Source organism: Pogona vitticeps, chromosome 10 (assembly GCF_051106095.1).
Source record: "Pogona vitticeps strain Pit_001003342236 chromosome 10, PviZW2.1, whole genome shotgun sequence".
Classification (NCBI taxonomy): Eukaryota; Metazoa; Chordata; class Lepidosauria; order Squamata; family Agamidae; genus Pogona; species Pogona vitticeps.
In genome coordinates this window covers 2,247,098-2,266,470 of record NC_135792.1, presented here as the reverse complement: position 1 = coordinate 2,266,470, position 19,373 = coordinate 2,247,098, and the positions used below count along the sequence as shown (strand labels likewise).

Genomic DNA, 19,373 nt, shown 5'->3' with positions numbered 1-19,373 from the left:
GCAGGCGGGCGGGGGGGGGAGGAGAGGCGGTCTGGGGCGCTCCCGTTCGCAACTCTCCGGGTGCCCCCTACCTAGGCTGGAAGGCGGCGCTGGGCCGAGCAGGGCGCCCGGGGGCTGCGGTGACATGTCGGCAGGCAACGCGCCGGGGCGCCACCTCCAGAGCAAGGGGCAGGGGCCGGCTCCCGAGGCGGCAGCGCGTCCAGAAGGCCGGCCGAGGGGAGCCGCGGCGGCAGCGGCGGTGGCGGAGGCGGCGGCGGGCGGGCATCGCAGCCATTTCCCGGCCACCCTCTTCGCTGCCCTATCGATTATGCAGATAGGCCGATCAATCTGCCCTCTGCCGAGCCGGGCGTCGAGGCACTCCTGCCTGCTTGCCAGCCAGGGCGAGGCGAGGCGGCAGCCCGTCCACCCGCCGGACTCTCCTCCGCGCCTCGCCTCGCCTCGCCTCGCCGCGGAAAGGGCGCCCAGCCCAGCCCAGCCCGGGCAGCGTCTCCGTCTCCTCCTCCTCCTCCTCTTCCTCCTCCTCGTGGGGCGCCTTCCCCTCCTGCCTGGGTCCGGACCGAGGCACCTGCGAAGCCAACAACACAAAGTTTCCCGGGGGGGGGGGGACCCGATCCAGGCGGGGGGCCGGGCCGGGCCAGCCCCATGCAAAGCAGCCCGGGCGGGGCGGCAGCAAAGTTGCCACTTACGCGGCAGCTGGCGGCGGCGTCCTCCCTCCTTCCTCCTCTTCTTCGTCCTCTCCCCCTCCTGCTGCTACAGCTCCGGCGAGGCGGTTAATCCCGGGAGGCGGCGGCGGCGGCGGCGGCGGGGCTACAGATCCCATGAAGGCTGCGGGAACGGCGCGCTCCGAGAAGGAGCCCGGGGTGGTGGTGGTGACGGCAGCGGCGGCGGCGGCGGCGGCGGGACAAGGCAGAGGAAACAACCTGAGCAGGAGGAGCGGCGGCGGCGGCGGCCGGAGCCGGGGAGGAGCCGCTTCCACTTACGCCGCCGGTGGCGGAGGGGCTGCTGCCGCTGCTGCTGCTGCTGCTGCTGCTGCCGCCGCCGCCGCCTTCGCCGCTGCCCAGCAGCAGCAGCAGCAGCAGCATCGTCGTTGCCGGGAGCGGGCGGGCGGGCGCCCCCCGGAGCGGGCGAAGGAAGCGAGGACGGAACGGAGCGAGCGGGGGGCCCGGGCAGGCGAGCGGACGAGAACCGGGCTGGTGGGGCGGCCGGAGCAGGAAGCGCCCGCGCTCAGATCTGCTGATTGGGGAGGGAAAAAAACTCTTTGGATCTTTATTCTGCTAATTAGTTTCCTGCAAAAAATGGCTGATTAGTGCAGTGCGCATGTGCCTCATTACCCAGGCACGACGGGAAGGGCTAATTAGCCACCTTCTGGATCAATAAGATTCAGCCCAGGCGGCGGCGGGGGAGGGAGCGAGCGAGCGAAGCAGGGAAGGGGGGGCCGGGAGCGAGAGAGGGGAGAGGAAGAAGGCGGGGGGGGGGGCGGCAGGCCGGGCGACCAGAGGGAGGAGAGGAAGCGCACCCAAACGCGCGGGGGGGGGGAAGGGAGAGGAGAGGCGGCGGAGGAGGAGGGAGACCAGCCGGCACCCCCCCAACACACACACGCACACACATTCCAGTGGGCTTCGCTGCCGCGGGGCCGTCTCCCCGCCCCCCGCCCCCGGGACGGGACGGGACAGGCCAGGCTGGGGCTGGAGCGGTGGCGGCGGGAAGTTGCCGAGAAAGTTGCCGTTCGGCAAGAAGAGCCCAACTTGGCGGCGGCCCCGATCCTGGGCCTCTTTCTCCGCCGCCGCCGCCGCCGCCGCCGCCGGCCAGCCAGCTGGCCGGCCTTGGCAGTCCCCGGAGGAAGCGGCCACATTCCTGCGCTCCCCCGCCGTCACTCGCCCGTTCGCGGGCCCAAGAAGGAGTTGCGTCGCTGGCTCGCTCGGGATCGCCACTTCCTCTTTCCCCGCGGAGACGGGCTGGCGGGTAAGGAGGAAACGAAGCCGCCCGAGTTGAGGGATTCCTCGGGACCCTGGGAGGAAGCTCGCCATCTCTGCCCGGCCGCGCTGGCCGTTCGGAGGAGCTCGCCAAAAGGAGGCACTCACTGCCTGAGCCGGAGCAGCTGCCTTCGCGCCCGGGCACGACTTCCCGGGAGGCTCGCCATGGCTTTGGAAGGCGGCGTCCCGCGTCCTGGGCTTCGACTCTGCCGGGGATGGCGGAAACCACGCTGGCCGCCGCGCTTGGGTTTGCTCTGGAAGAGAACCGGCCGCCGCGCCTGGACGACTTCTTGTCTTTTCCCGGCACCCAAGCCCCGAGTTCAGGAGCCGCTTTCCCGAAAGACGCGCGGTGGGTTTCCAACTGGCGGGCCGGGCCCGCAGGCCGCTCCCCCCCCCCAAGCGCGCGCTTTTCTGAATGTTTGTTAAGTAACAGGATGTATAGGAATTGTTAGTATTTCATGCGACGCGTTCCGGGGGGGGGGCTAGTCGGTTCTCCCCGCCACCGCCCGTCTCCCTGGAGGGCTGCGAAGGTGTCGGCCGGCAGGGTGCGGGCCCGACCGGCGGCTCGGCGCCCCGCAGGAGCCGCCCGGGGACCCTCGGCGCCCTCCCTTTTCACCCTGGCTTGGTAGAAGGGAATGGGGGTGGACTGCTTGTCGGGCTGGCTGTTAAAGTCGGCCCTAAGAAAAGGGAGCTCCCGGGCAGGCTTTCGGCGAAGCGGCCGGCCGGTTGTACCCTCGGTTCCGCCGCGGGGAAGGCAGGCGAGCGGCTGCAACGCTCCTGCCGAGCCGAACGAATGGCTGCGCGTGCGGCTGCCTTCAGGCGCGGGGCGGGTGGCACCGACGGCCCCTCTCCCCGGTGGGCCGGCAACATCTGGAGGGCTTGCGGGAGGTCAGCCTTTCTCCCCAGGTGGAGCCTCCTCGCCGCCGCCGCCCCGGCTCCCTTGCCCGTCCTGCCGTTCAGTCGCCCTTCGTGGGGGGGGGGATGGTGTTAGTGCAAACCCGCTGAAGTGCCTCGGCCGGCGCCATTAGTCCCGAGAACCCGCATCACTTTTTAATTGGCTTTCTCAGCTCTTCTCGCCTCCCCTCTTGCCTTCTTGTCCTTCTCTGGGCTCCAAATGAGCTAAAGTGCCCCGGCGGTGAGGCCGCTTGCTTTCTGCTCCTGGAAAGGAGAAGAAGGACGAGAGGCCGCACCAGCACAGGGGCCGTGCCCTGATTTTGCTTCGGGGTGCCCAGATGGCCCTGGCAAACGCTTGCCTGAGCTGGGCGTCTGGATTCGTCTCTCACTCAGCGTGGAAGAACTCTTGATTTATTGGCAGAATGAAAGAGAGATTTCGAATGACTTGAAGCTACAACTTTCTTCCTTACAAGCAAACAGAAAGGAATAAAACGGCATACAAAGAGAGATGAAACGAGTCCTCACTAGACAAGGTAGATGGCTGGCCTGGCAGAGAGTGTGGTGGTTGTGGGGGGGGGCTGCAAGTGAGCCCCTGTTTGGCTCTTAGCCTGTATTCACAGAAAATATGTTTTAGGAGGGAGCTTCTCAAGATGCCCCCTACAAGACTGGAGAAACTGAAATATTTGTTAAGTTATGCTGTTCTGTGAGCAAAAGCAAGCTTTAAATTCCTAAAAAATCAAAACACAAATTACCTCTCTTTTGTGACAGTACTACAAAGCGTCTTGCCTCCTGGTGAAGAGTACTTCATGCAAACCAGTAAGCTTATTGAGCAGAGAGTATGGTTTCCTGTAAATGTTTTTAAAATGTTGAGTGGAAAAAGCACATGGGGGGTGTACTGCTGGTATAGCCCTGAAGAAAGAAGTCCCCCTGTAAATAGAATTGTGGAAACCTCTGGAAATACCAAAGAGATAGGGGGAACCCCTTTTAAAATAAAGGCTATAACTTTGCCAGAACACATGGAATAAAAGGTATTGGAAGAAAGTTGCAGTGCTGCATTTCAAAGGTAGGGTTGGTTCCTTCCCTTCCCCCAGCTTCATTTCAGTGGAGGAGGGAAACCCTTAAACTGGAGGTTACAGGATGGAAATTTCTGTTGGATCAGCTTGCCTGATGTCTTGGGGCATGGCAGGGTTATACTGCCTCAGGGTCAGTGGAGTGGAGCTTCAGTGTTTCTTTTAAACGCCTTGACAGTACTCTGTTTTAAGACGTAACCCTCCTTCTTTGAAGACACCTCAGGGTATGTACAGATATAGATAGCCAGCAGATATAGATGTATGCTTGCTTGAAAATGGAGCAAAAGGGTGAGGAATTAGCTTGCACGGCTCCACATACTAAATACACACACTGTTAGAATCTACTTTGACCTGAATTTTCTAGTGTTTATGCTGTGTGGAGCCCTCAAGTTCCTTTCCCAAATTCTAAATGCACTGCCACAAAGCTAATAATTTCTGATTTCTGTTTTTGTCCTATGACTAATATGTTGCTCATGTTAAACAGATGTAACAGGGAGTGATGGTAACTCTTTGAAAGCATTTATCAGAATTCCCATTTTTCCTGCTTCTTTGCAATGGAAATGTGCAATCAACGCTTAACTCCAAGAGCTGGGGAGGGCCTGGAGCTTTTGCTGGATTTCTTTTGCTAATTTAGCTACAGAGTCCACCAACCCTCTGATTGTATTTTGATTTAGGAAGTTTCTTGTTTAAGCCAAATCAGCTCCACAGCACAGGAGAGGAAAAGGAAATGGCTGCTGTTAAATAAACAGAGCTGGTGCATTAATGTTAGGGCTTCTCAGATCAAAAAGGCTGAAGGGCTGCAACCTTCTAAATGCAAATCAAAACCTTGGGATGCAGACCTGAAGGTGGGATGGTAAACGGGGTGTTGGAGAGATGAATTGTTTAAAAAAAGCAACAACCACCAGGCAGATGAATGAATTTTGTTAGCGGACAGGTTGTTGCTTAAAGGGCAGAGATTCTAGAGTTGCTCTTCAGCTTTCACCTGGGGGAAAGCCAAAGACAGGCCCATCTGCATTTCTGCTAGACTAGAGGACAGCTTTGCTTATGTTTCTTCAGACATTTTTTTTTCTCCCAGGAACAGCTTGTTCTTATTTTTGCAGTTTAAAAAAAAAATTAATTTTGCCCCCAGAGGCACACAGTCAGTAAAAACAACGCTCCAGTGTGGCACTCTAAAAACTAACAAATGTATTATAGTATGAACCTTTGTGAAATATGTCAACATGAATTACCGGATATACAGGGAGTAAATTATGCTTCCTTTTTCTATCCTACTATAAAGCAGCAACTAGATATTTTGTTTACTACTGTATCATCATTTGTTATTCTCCTACCTTGTATGGTATCCTACAAGATATTAATAGAATGGAAAGGTTTTTTAAGCTAGCATTTTAATTGTTAAGGAAACAATATTAACCAGCATAAACGTCTGGTAATGTACTGTATTTCTTTAGAAAGGTTTATGCATAGGATACTCTGGCCATGAAGCACAACTTCAGTTCCTTCAGGAGAGATACTGCCTGATTAGTGTATTTCATAAACTTTAAATTTATTCTACTAAACACTGTGATTGACACATCTGAGAGCTTCCAGCAAGAACTAAGGCTGTATTATTTGGAAAAGCTTTGGGTCTCCAAAATTTTCCTTTTAAAATAGTTTTTATTCTGTTCTTAAATAATGTTTTTTATCTGTTTTATTGAACATTGCTTTGGGATCCCTGGTGGGAAGAAAATCAGTAAATAAATACTTTTAATAAATAAGTAATAGAGTTTGCACTGTTGCTTAAAATGTAAGTAAAATAAAATTTAATTTAAACCTAGAAATTAATTGCAGATTGAAGGTACAAATATTCTTCACAAGTACTATTTTCACGATCCTATTATTAACTCTCAAATGATTTTTTTCCCTAAGTGCCCTTCTCATCTCACCAAACCACAGCCTCACACTAAAGGCATCTATGTGTTTTAAGCAGAGAGCTAGATGGACAGTTAGACCTGAATTGCCTGTCTCCATTGCCTTTCATGTAACTGGATGCCACCTCTTATGCTTTCGTCTAAAGCTAGACCCTTGGAGAAATTATGTGGGAAACTCTTAATAGCTTCTCCTTTAATTAACCTACTGACACCTGGTACCTAGCAGCAGAATTCCATGCAAGGAAGCTTTTGACAGTTGCATGACTGCAGGTACTTTGCTCTCTTGTTTCCTCACTGGACCTTTATTTTTGAAACTCAAATCAAATACTGTTTGTTTTAATACAGCCTTGAGCAGATAAACACATAACCCGTTGGGCAAACATTAATCTTGGAGAAATATGGCTGATTATATATGTAAGGAAAATTATATTTAGTCTTCCTCATTTACAAGCAAAATCCTCTGTTTGAGAGGCATGTTGTAGGAGGAGAATGAAGTTGCCAAAGTGGCTTACAGAGTCTCAGATTCTTCAATAATTCCTCTGATTAGCTGGAAGCTCCCTGGGCCTGTATTGCGGTAACATCCGCTTAGCTTGCCTCGGAGAAACAATTCAATAGGAACTGTGTAGAGCTAGTCTTTCCAGGCATCCCCCAGGTTTTGTGCAATCCTCTGTGTTATGCCACTTCCCCTCTGCTTGTGAATGATTTTGCAGGTGGAGATTTGAGGGCAAGGAATCCCAAGCCTATTGTAATTGCACGATAATCTGACAGGGTCTGAGGCTAATGTATGGCTGTAACTGCTCTTTTAATATTGCATGCAAAATGCAAAACTAACTGGCTTTTGCCCCCATGCCATAGCCTCACATAACCTGAGAATTGGTTTCCTTTTTCTTTGGTTGTGAACCAATAGTAGTGCCACCCTATTTCCTTCTTCAACTATATCTGCTCCGCAGTTGTCTGGCCTGACAGCTAGAGATTAGCCTTACTAAACAGTACAGTATCTGGACTCAAAGGGAAGGTACTGACTCATCTGGAATGATTTGCAGCTTAAATGTCCAAAATTTACAGCACACCAGCCCTTTCAGAATGAATGTGCTTGAGCCAACCCAGAGATGCTAAGAGCAGAGAGGGAAGAGGAGTTAAAATTAGAAATCAGTGCAGATTAAGCTAAAAGATGGTGGACCAGAATAAGGAAGGCAGGAGGTCTCCATGGTGTCCTTAACACAACAAAAGGACAGACTGCTGGTGCCTTCGGCAGGCCCATTTCCCTTAAAAAAGAAAGGATGTAATGGAGGGAAGTGTATGCTTGCTCATCATAATGCTTTCACTGAGAGCCCATGAAGCTGTGCCGTGTGCTTAGTGTATCTCCACAAAGTGTACCTTTGGATGTTACAGCTGCTCAGAAGCCTGCATACTCGAATGGAGAGGAGTCTGAGACTGCTTTCTGGGGCATTGTTTTTCAGACAAAGAAATCCCAAATAAGCAAATTGCCCAGATTACAACATTCCATGCAAGAGGCACGTGTTGTTCTTACCAGTCTGTCATGGAATTGATTGCAGGATAGAAAGAGCAGGAATTGCCACCCCACATTTGCATTACCTGGTCTCGTTAATATGTAGATCCACAGCCTATAAGTGTGGCTTAATAAAGAATTTGAAAATACGTATGCTACAATCCAGAGTGCATTTAAAAAAAACATGAACACGGCCATTGAGAATCCAGTGGGCACCAGCTGGAGAGAAGAAATCGCTAACTACGCTTCAGCCAATGGAGAAAGAATTGTTTGCAGATATTACAACGTAAGGGAGGTCAGGGGCAGGGTGGGAAAATGATGCAGCTCTTTAGATGGCACATACCTGGAATATGCACACTTAGCAAATGTCTTCACAGAGACTTACAAGGAAAAGAATTGAGAAACCCTGCAGTTCAAACTGGGGTAAGTGCTACCAACTACCATGCAAGCAATAATACGGTTGGGTGAGGAACCAAACATACTTTAACCTAGTCTTGCTTTCTTTTTCCAATAGTGGCAATCCTAGTGCCCTGGCCCTAACATGGAAGTACAATATTTGGGTTTATTTTTATTGCTTGAGTCACATCCTGTTTGGCTGGTCAACACCAGCACTTTTAATGATGCCAAGAAATTATTTCCTTTAAAATTTCTGTAGCTCATATACGATAAATGTCAGGATGAAGCAGTATCATTGTGAGAGTAGTAGCTTTCTCACTGGATACTGAAGCCTGGGAAAGAGTTTTCTGTATTGTGAATGTTTAGTGTGATGACCAACCAAAGAGAAGAACTACAGCTATGGATGCTGAAAGTACAAATGATTGTTTTTCCCACCTGGGAAGCCACAGAAAGATACTCTTTAGCTTTCAATTAGGCCGTTTGTACAGGAAGATTCCACTTTCTAAGGTTTGCTTATTCTTTTAAGTGGTAAGCAGTTCTGCATCATACCAGACTCAACTGCATGACTAGGGATGTATGTGCCTCTCACTAAAACTGTCTGGCTCATATATAGAATTTCTGATCCAAAAACCAGATGGGATTATTTGTCAATCCAAAATTAGGTCCTATCCTCTTCAGCATGCCACTCTGCTTGACTAAAAGATTCAGCTCTAAACAGGAAAAAGTCATGTGCTGCCTTAAAAAGTTGTAGCTACATTTTTATGTTAGTATAACATGAAAGAGTTAAACACTTCCACCACTAAATGCTATGTCTCGGCATCTTGCAGGTCAATGTGAAGGAAAGTACAGCCAAACCTTAAGTTGCTCCCCTCTACAGTTAAGGAGAGTGGCTTCTGTCTGGATTAACACTCTTTTTCCTTCTAGAGGATCTATCTTTTGGATCAGTAGTTTTTATTTATTTATTTATTTATTTATTTATTTATTTATTTATTTATTTATTTATTTATTTTTATTAAAAGAATACAAAATACATCTACTACAGAAAAAAAAAACCTATATAATACAAAACAAAAACAGTACAATTACCCATGTGCACCCATCACCATCAGGACTAGCATTACACTTCATTCCATCCATTTTCACTCCAAAATTTCATTGTTTCTTCCCTCGGTGTAAACCCCCTCCCTCTCCGAAATACATGTTCTAAGAATACATTCCATATTTTCTTAAAGTTGTTATTTTTCATTTGACCTCTACTTATTTTCATATCACATGTCAGTTTATCATAATTCTCTATACCATTCCTCCAAGTTAAATTGATTATCATTTCTCCAATTCCTTGCCATAATTATCCTTGCTGCCGTAGTAAACTGATCCACAAGATAGTTCAGAAGCATATATTTCAAAGGCTATAGTCCTTACCGGCATTCACTTTTCTGTTACTGCCTCGGCCTTTCAAAAGCACTAATTTTTGCACTCCTTCAGGTGTCAGTAGAAATTGTCTTCCATGTTTATAGTTTTTGCCATGGCCCAACGATTAAGCAAAAAGGACTAGATTACTCAATAAACAGCATTGCAGAACTGGCAAAACAAAAAACAACATATTGTCCAACTAGAACAAAAGGTAGCCAGAGAATATGCCCTATCTCATGTCTAAAGCATTCATCCCCAGATACAGAGAGTCTCCTTAGGGATGTGTGGAGAATTCCAAAAAGCTGTGTGAAATTGCAAGATTTCCATAAGGAAAACCATGTTTGCTAAAATGCATTCCATGACAGGTATTTGTTACTAGAATTCAAAACTTCTCAAGAAAAAAATGCTTATTTTTTAATTTAAGAATAATGTTTATCAAGCTTTGGTGTTTATAATTTTAAATGGCAAATTCAATTTAGTGTTAAAAGAGGGTTGCTTCATGGTAAAGGAGAAAGAGGCAAGGAAGCCTGATTTTTTTCAAAAATGAAAAGGGGGCCCTGATGAAAAAAAAAGTTTGGGAACTACGCATCTAACTCATCAAGAGTGCTGCACTGCAAGAAGCAATTAAACAAGAAACAAAATAAAACAAAAGCAAAAAATAAAGAAGACAAAGATGTGGCACTTTAAAGATTAACTGCTGTATTTTAATATGAGCTTTTGAGGAACAAATCCAGTTCTTAAGATGTAAGAGAGAGAATCCATGGACTATATGGGAAAAAATCTTACATGGCTCTAAGATAAAAAGACAGCAGTGGTTGGTTGATTCCAGTTGTGGCACTTCACATCTAGTGATGATTTAAGACCCCTATTTGGTATACAATTCTTTTCTTTTGAAGCTTTGTTCTGTAAACAGCAAGAAGGCACTGATTCTAAGCTGCTACTTTCGTTGTTACCTGCAAAGTAGAATCTGCGTACTGAAGAGACAGGGGCACAGATATCAGGGCCTGACAGATAAGCTGTCTCTTTCTCTTGCTCAAATCAGGATCAGAGAAAGTTCTCAAGAAGGGACAAGAAAGCAGCCACAATAGGCTCTGTTTCCCCGGCCAAAAGATCTAGAGAATACTGGAGTCTTCCTTAAGTCTCTCAGTGCAGAGAAAGAGACAGTCTGCTCCTTACTCTGCTTTCATCTGTTTCTTAATGGCATTGAGCAATAAGGTCTCTCCAGGCTGAGCCCACTTGAGTAAGCGTGCGCCGGAGTCACAGGATTGGCTGAGCGTCACACACAAGGTTTGCTGAAAGGCTTGTTAAGGAAGCACTGCTGACCAGGCCATCCAATTACATAATGCTTTGAAAAAGAAATGTGCTGCAGCTCGCTGGAGAGTTACGCCTCCCGTGGGTTCCAGCAAGAGAAGGAGGAACTGTGTATTCATCCTCTGCCCCAAAAGCCACTTGCAGGATGATGCTGCCACTGGGAGCCACTAAAGGCAGGACTTCTCTACCCATAGCTGGGGAAGGCTTAGGATAAGACCATCGTACTGTGTAGGTGCTGTTCCTCTGGTAATCCTCTGCACCTTTATCTAGTAAACAGGACCACCTTTTCTCCAACAGGATATCCAGAGGCAAGCAGAAGAAAATAACTCCTATCATCCTGGCTGTGTAAAGGGGGAAGGAAAAAAGGAATCCCAGTGCATCTCTATGGACCTAAACAGAGAACAGTGCTTCTTAGGGCATTACATGTATCAATAACCCAACTTTCTGTAATATCTTGTGGGTATAAATTAGTTGTCTCCCTAGAAGACTCTGACCTCTGCCACATAAACTATCCTTAGCATTACAAAGAAGGCATCCATGCAGGTGCCTGCTGTTTCAAATGGTCATTTATCCTTGGAATCATGGGACAAGATTTAGAAATAATGCTGGGAATTTTCCCCGGGGCACTTGGGATCACAGTCAAACCATGTAGTTTAAAGAAAGTATTTCATAAAGACGTGAAAGCCTGAAGATCTTTATTTGTCCCCTCAGAAAAGTGAGAAGATCCCGGCGTCTCTGGAAACTGACCCAAGAGCCAGAAACTGTTAAGGAGACAGAGATCAGGACAGAACTCTAAGCTCTAACCTTTGGATCTTCTAATCAGAGCCAAACTGTTTGGGGGGGGGATAATATCTGGGAGGAAAGGTCAGATTTTAAAGACAAAAGACAGATTTTTTAAAAACACCATCTGATCCTTGAGCTGTAGATTTCCTATCTTGAATATCTTACAACCCTACAATTTTATGACTCCGCAGAAAGACTAGCCATTCGCTCTTCAGTGGTTTGTTCTTCAGTAATAACCAGACAAACGCCATAGGTAGAAATGTTGGTATCTGGGCCAATCAATCAACACTTTCTTCCAACTTCTCAATAGTACTTATGGGTGCAAATCCCTCATCCCAGAAAAAGGGGAAGAATGCAGTACCACCCCCCCCCAATGTTTATGCTTAAAACAAAACTTTTAAAAAAGGAAACAGGGCCAGGAAGTATGGCAGCTTATTTTCCTAACATTCATCAGTAGATCCACCTCTAGATTTCCATTCTCTCTAAATTTTGATGCCCGGGGGCAAAGCCCCAGTTGCTCCACCTCAGTTACAGTCCTGCCTCAAATGGTCCAAACAGTGATCCATGTACTACTTTTTGCTTCAAGAGTCACTGAGGTGCTCTGGGCCCCATGGCCTCAGACCCCATGAGGGATACAGCCAACTGGGAGCACATAAAGTCTGTCATGGTCTGCAGGTACTCTAGTGTTATACTGTGATGACGACTACAGTAAAATGTGAGTAACAAAAAGCCCCTTTTACTAACAAGAGGTACAAATCATAGGTCACCAATGGCATTAAAAAAAAAAACCCTCAATAAGCTGAGTGAGCACTACAGACAGGCCCTAAGATGGCTGAGAAGGTGGTACTGGTGGGTTCAAGTCAGCCAATCTTTTCATTAAATTATTAATCTGAGGGTGGAAATAAAGAGGCAAAACCTGCCTACCAGAACATGGGAGGCAAAGTTAACAGAGAGATTTATCTTCACAGCAGGGATTGATAGGTTCTTACAAGAGTTAAGGGACTAAAGAACAACTTCAACATCCCAGTCCAACAGATCAGCATTCATCAGAACTAAAACTGCACAAACTTGTCCCGCCTAGTCTAATAGGAGCAGAGCCGTTGAAAGAAAAATATATGATTCCAAAGGACAAGGAGAGGAAGTTAATAACCCGGTGTCAGTGGATGAACTACAGTAAGGAAAATATGTGGACAAATACAGGAGTCTCCACAAAATGCTTTTTCTTGTCCCCTCAGAAAAGTCCCTAGGAAAGAGGCAAAAGATCTCTCCCTCCCTTTCTCTCTGTGGCCTAGGTTAAGGGAGCAGATCTGCTGTGTGAGTTGTTTCTTTCTTGGACTGTGTGAGGCCACTCAGTGAAGTATTCCTTCTGTGATCTCTTTCTCCTAAGAAGAAGAAAAAAAAAAAGAGCTCTGAAGCAGCTTCAGATCTAAGGCCCATCTGGTCCAGAATCGTCCTTCTGAGAGTGACCAACTAGATGCCTTTGGGGAGCCCATAAACAGGACGTAATCCTAACACAGCACTAACACTAACCTTACGGGTCTCTTCTTTAGACTTATGAAAGTTTGTCTCAGTGGTCATGTCAAGTGATCTTCCTGAGAAGGCCCTGAATTCTGGAACTTCATCCTTGTATCTCTTCTACGATTTCTTATTAATGTAGTGGGGCTTCAGTTTGATTTGGTTTTGCCAAAGGCTTCACTTGGCTGATACGAGGATAATTGCCACTTAGTATTTACTGAACTCATACCATTTTTATACAGCCTGTTTAAAGAAATGCTCAGCAGATTATGCAATAAAGTAACACATTATCAACCCAGAAAGAAAAACAAAAATGGCACCAAGCAGGCTTCCTACCTCTTGATGTCCCTCAGAAACTTCTACTTTTTTCCCCGGGCTCTTTCTTTTCAGGCACCTTTGACATCCAGAGAAGCACAAACAGGCTGAAGGTCACAGCACGGGGATGAAGGGTTTGTTTCTGTAGGATGGCTCTTTGGTGAATTTCTGCTGGAATTTTTCAGACCCCTCCCTTACTGTTTTCAAAGCATCTTTTGGTTCCAGGAAAGGGCTAATAAATCAAAGGTGGCGAAACAGTTTGTGCATCTGATTGTCCAGCTGACAGATGAAGCAGACACTCAACGATTGCATATCTCTCTGAGCAAGTCCTTCGTAAGAACTGTCCCATCCTAAAAGAAGAAAATAATGCTGAGTTCATATTTAGGACAATAAGTCAGCTGATGAGCTTTCTATACTTCAAACAACCTTTTGCCTCTGTCTTGAAAGAATCTTAGTGGTGCATTTTAGCCCAATCAGATAAATAATATAATGCCCACCCAAGGTCCTTATTACCAAAGACTTGTGCTGTAATTTCTGCTGTGCCTTATATTATCTGAAGAAGAAAACAGGCTTTCTTTGGTTATGTGTAAAGCTTGAGACCAAAATACTTACTATGACAAACATGTCTCTAAAAAGGCACATACTAAGTGTCATCCAGAGAGCTCCCTTGTATAGCACCTAGGGAAGAAATATTGATGGGGATATGCATGAGGGCACCTAAAACAAGAGAACATGTTTAATGCTCCAGTTAGGCAGGAAGAAAGCAGTTGGAGGCAAGAACCTCCTTTGGCCAAAAGCCTGGAAAATCATCAGTTTTATTCTATGAAAGAGGTGTCAGGAGGTCAAAGATCCACATTTTGACACCAACTGAGGCCAAGCATGGGGGCAAGAAAGCTCTCTTCTTGTCCACTCTCTTGCACTGACCATTCTGGCCTTGACAGGCTTTCCAGTGCATATATTGTCAGAGCATTGCAGTCTGGATCCATAGCCCTCCTCCTGGTCCCAACTTGGAATATCCAATAATTTTTACTTCTGAGCACACTTATTGACAAGGACTCAGGGCAGGGCAGGGCAGACCCCGACTTTAAAAATACAGCCCAAGAAGAACACCTGAAATCTGTCCAGCTTTTGATGTTTAGTTTCATGAATACTGAGGTATTTTAGAGTGGCTAAGTATGCCACTTTACTGAGAGCCATCAGGTATTTAAAGAGCTGCCCAAGCCAAGCCTGATTGGAAGAGAGGGAGAGTAAATTATAGGTCTGACGTTGCCGATCAACAGTTGCTACCCAGGCCGCAGACTAACCAGAAATAAAATCATAATGTCACGGTCTTCCCTTCACTATTTAGTTATTATTATTACTATTCTTTTCACTTATATGCCATTTTTCTCTCCAAAGAGACTCAGAACAACATACGATACAAAAATGATAAAATGTACTGTATTTTTGTTTAAATGGCAGCAGTTATTATCTAATTCTGCACTTATACAAATAAAGTAGCATATGAAGGTTTTGTGTAAATGGGGGTGCAACACTTCTGGTGTTGTGTCTTAGCAATACATAAATAACCTGTTTTCCCTCCTCAACCTTGTCCTATATTCTGACACTGTGCAGGACAGTCCATACCAGTTCATGGGCAAAATTCTGACTGAGGTTAATTAATTATATTGAGCCAATAACCTCCCATGTTAGGATGGTGATATTCATAAATTAATGGATTGCTGCTGAAACATTAGCCTGTCAACAAATGGCACCATGCCATAGAAGCCTTAGTGCTGACGACCTTTCATTAAAATGAGTGTATTGTTAAAATGGACATAAATCATTCATGACTATGGGTTTTTGTTTTTGGTTTGTTTGGGGTTTTTTTGGTCAAACTGTTCATGCAAATAAGCAGTAAGTTGGGTAATTTATTTACCTTTTGGAGATTATTTTTATGGTTTTATTATTGTATTCTGTGATTCACAGACACTGGCCAAGTGCCATTTTGTGCTCAAGTTGCCTGTTCATTGCTTTGCTGCTGCTCTGTTTGTCAGCTTCAGACAAGATGGAATCAGTTACTGTCTTACACATTATGAGCTCCTGGCATGGTTTGTGGGAGTGTAAGGATCTTGTCCTGGTGAAGTTGTACAACTATTTCCACGTATTCAGAAAGCACCTGATACAAAGTAAAACACTTGACAAACCTCTGACAGAAAGAACCATAGATGCTTTAAGCTCCTTAGGATAGAGAACAGACAAAACTTTTTTGTGTGGAGTACCAGCTACAGAGATAGATAGTGCTGTGTAAACAATAGAAGAATGGGGTGCTTCCAAGGCTCATGAAATATGGGCCTCCTCTGTCACCAGTCATGAACAGACACAGCTGTAGATCCTGGGAGAAGCTTCCATTGTCTTCTGAGGCTCTTTCATAACCAGCAAGCTGCAAGTGTCTCTTGCTCCATGAGAGAACATAGGAACTGGGATGGCTGAAGGGGTGCATCAACACTAAATAAGGCATCACAGCACCAGGAAAAAGTTCTACAGATATTGCAGGCTAGAGTAAAACCCACAAAGCCTAGGATTATTTAAGAGTTCTGTATCCAGAATGTTTCTTCAGCGTACAACATTCCTGTTAAATAGGATGGCAATATCAGAACTGAAAAGTTACATTTATTGCTTACTATCAATGCACCCATTTCTCTTTCTGTGTGAATGAATAGTAAGCAATAGTAACTGATAAAATTGAATGCCTGCTCTAACCCATGTTTCTTGTTATTTGTCCACACCAGGAACTTGGTTTTTATACTTGCTTACACATGTGTACTTGCTCAAACGTCCACAGACTCCAGTCTGTTTCCATTTCTGGACACACCTGATAGCAGAAGCAGCATTTCTTGTCAAATTGCCAGTGTTAGGCAACTGATACCTGCTTTTCTCAGATTAGACAGCTGGCCCTCTATGAAACACTTAAAGCAGGATAAAAGGCTGGCCTTGAAAACTGAAGAGAACCCAAAGAAAACACAGAAGGAGAGAGAGCCTCTTTGAGGATTGGCGGCCATGTCTATTAATAAGACAACAATCCAAGGGCTCCTCTGGATTCTACATTCTTGTTGAACTAGAGCAGTGTTCCAAACTCCACAGATGGCAACTGTTAGCTACCTTGCTTCCAGCCACATTTTACAGGTTTAATTAACTAATTGTCAGTGTAAATATAATACCATCCATTACAGCTGTTGTGAATTGCCACTGACTTTGTCACATGGCCCATAGATTGTAAGTTCTCAATTTTTTTAAAAGCATATTATGTATTTCTGTATTGTTTATGTGAGTTGTGTTATTAAGGTTTTCTTCAGTTATGTTTTCTTGGGGGGGGGGTCTCTGCTTTTTTAGTTTTAAAAATTAAAATTAAAAAACACTAAAGACAACCAAGATTTCAGAAGTACCTCACTTTTTAAAAATAAGTCTTGTGTTTTTTTCTTGCTTGAAATAAAGAGAATCAAGAGTTCAGAACCTCACAGAAATACAATTCACCTTCAAAAAAGGAAAGAAGTGGACTTTCAGTTACATTGGTAGAGGCTAGTGCAACCTATGTTTATTTCTGCAAATGGAATTAGCTCTCCAATCTGTTGAAGTTACCCAAATCTGTTGTACATTTTTGTGTTTATACAAAATTGTCGCAAACTATACATATGGCCCCACTATTTACGCCCCTCCCCTTTATTTTAATCTATACGCACCTGTCAACAGAGGATAGCCATATACAGTATCTAATGAACTGGGCTCAGGGGTTTCCTGCCATAATAAATACTGTATGTTTATCTTGTAATAAGACTTCTGTTTTTGACAGTTTTGAAACATATGGTTGACCATTAAGAAACTGGTAGCTTACCATTCTTTACAAGGGGAAAGGGAACATGGTGCATTAAATGCTTCCTCTAAAGCAGTGGTTCTGAAACTTGTGTCCCCGATGTTCTTGGACTGCAATTCTCAGAAATCCTGGTCAGCACAGCAAGTGGTGAAGGCTTCTGGGAATTGCAGTCCAAGAACATCTGGGGACCCCAGTTTGAGAACCATTGCTCTAAGGATACATGAGGAATCTCTGGCCCTCTAAATATTACCAACTCCAGTCTTCATCAACCATGGTAAGAACTGGAAAGAAAAAAGAGATCTTGTACTTAAAGAGGTTCCAAATTTCAAATGACAGACCCAAACTTAAACCTATAGTTATACCCTACCTTTTATCCTAGCTCTTTCAGTGCTGATCAGCAAGCTGATGTAATTAGCAAGCCTATTTCTATTAGTTAAACAACACAAGTAAGAGTAGCGTGGCTAATCAGTTCGTCAACTCACAGGATCAAATTCATACTCACTTCTGAATAGAATCAAAGTAGTCCTCCAAATGGAACTTCAGTGTGATTTGAGCATGCAATCGTTCAGGATACATTCAAAGTTCAACTTCATAATTGCCTGGCAGCAACCACTTATTCCCAATTCAGTGAATTCAGTCAAGTCTCTTTTTGACAGAGTTGGGCTCTTTCATTTTACAGAACAGGAAAATTATTCACCGCAAGTCAAGTTGAGAATCAAAGGAACCAACTTGATACATGACTCTGCTAAATCTGAGCAAAAGTAAGCCTAGGAATTAAAGTTATTCCACATAGGCAAATATGGGTTTCCTATTATGTGTACATTCACTATAAAGCTGCCGCTAATCTTAGTAAGCGTACTTCTATGATATGCATTTGCCACATTTGTTTTTTTGTATTTTCAAGCATACACTTTCACTTTTTAATGCATGAATGTGATGTGCCAGTTCCAGTATGGTGACCTAGTAGGGTTTCCAAGGTATGTGAGATATTTACAATAAACTTTTACCAGGCCCACTCTTCAGTCAGTTTCCATGGCTGAGCAGGATTTGAACTCAGGTTTCCTGAATCCTAGTCCAACTCTCTCGCCACTATATTACACTAGCTCTCCACTTTTTAGCTTCTTTTTAGCTTAACATTTTAGACAGATCCCTAAAATACATAATTTATCATCCACAAGTCATCATCAAGCACTGTTCACACCTCCTCTCCCAAATGCAAGAGAAATAAAAGCCCGCCTGCACAACCAACATGGTCAACTACACACATGATGCAAATCAAAACATTTCTATTGATGAGCACAGAGGCTCAGCTAAGCATGCTTGGGTTTGGTGCCAAAAATGGGGCTGCTCTTGTTTAAAACTGGCCAAGTGGCCTGAAGAGAATGCCTCACATAGAGCAACTGAGTTCTCTGTGACTGGAAGCCAAGTGGTTCCCTTCCAATCCGAGGAGACAAGTCCTGGGCATGGTAGATTGTGGCTCTCACTCAATAGGAGGAAACATCATAGGCTGAATTTTAAGGGAAGAGCGGAATGTTCATGAAGTCCCCCTTGCTGGCTATGCATTTTGAGCTACACGCTGAGCTAAAAGCAAAGGAAACCATTAGTTTTCTAGCTGTAGTTACAAGAGAGTTAAAGCTGAGGTTTCTAAATTGCTCTCTGGAGGTCTTATTGCTTGTTGATTAGCTCCTTTTGGGAACTGCATCAAACTTTCTACAATAATAAACACTCCTTCATTGGGAATTCTGCAACAACCTCAGCTGCCCTGCAGGCCTTTGCCCCTGCCTGGAAAAGGCTACAATGTACCGTGTGTGAGAACTATATTTTCCTCTTCGTTTCAGAAAACAGTACAGTATGATTATTTGTGGACTATTAAACAGACTAATTGACTGGTATAAACATAACATTTGTCATCTTTCACTTACTGTATTTATTAGTTATTTAAAACATGTTTTATTGTCCTTCTGCCCAGCAGAACTCCCAAAATGATTTAAAATAGGATAAAATTATTTTTCAAAAAAAAAAATAAAAAATATGTGTTTCGAACTTCGCAGCCCTAGAAATACCGTAAAAGCTGTAGCCAAAGTGGCTGATGCTGTGGGTAATCTTGGTGCTCTGCCCTCAAGAATTTGTTACTCTTTGAGTGACTTCCATGGTTCTATGCTGTGAGCTTCAACCCATCAAAAAGGGAACCACTCCTCTGCTGTGCCTGCTTTCTTAAAGCAGAGCTCAGCAACTGTGGTGGTGGGCTGATATTTTGCTCCTAGAATTCTCTGGGAAATGTATGGATTGCCAAAAATGTCACACACACAGCAAACTGGATGTGGCTGCAATTCCACTGGTAACTTTGAAAAAACAAAATGGGTATTTTAGATGTTAAACATTTTGGGCAGGCCCCAGGACATATTACAAGGTGAATCACCTGTTCAGGTACGC

The 19,373-nt window shown here is 45.2% G+C and overlaps 1 protein-coding gene and 1 long non-coding RNA gene across 5 annotated transcripts in view; one reads left to right on the top strand and one right to left on the bottom strand.

The window, feature by feature from the left end:
• ZFHX3 (zinc finger homeobox 3) overlaps positions 1 to 19,373 on the bottom strand; it is a 190,786-nt gene that overhangs the window by 124,518 nt on the left and 46,895 nt on the right. The window contains exon 2 of one of the 3 annotated variants that reach the window (XM_078380434.1): positions 13,112 to 13,440. The gene's annotated coding sequence lies outside the window, so the exon portion shown is untranslated. Of the gene's footprint in view, positions 1 to 71; positions 324 to 686; positions 819 to 13,111; positions 13,441 to 19,373 lie in introns of those variants that run through there. The other 2 variants (XM_078380433.1, XM_072980585.2) reach the window with 2 other exon arrangements.
• On the top strand, positions 1,456 to 10,904 carry LOC144584389 (uncharacterized). Of its 2 annotated transcripts, none has more exons than XR_013538602.1 (2): positions 1,456 to 2,322; positions 10,775 to 10,904. It is a non-coding gene; the product is annotated as an uncharacterized LOC144584389 (long non-coding RNA). The 2 variants fall into 2 exon arrangements; XR_013538601.1 differs by having other exon boundaries at positions 1,456 to 7,780.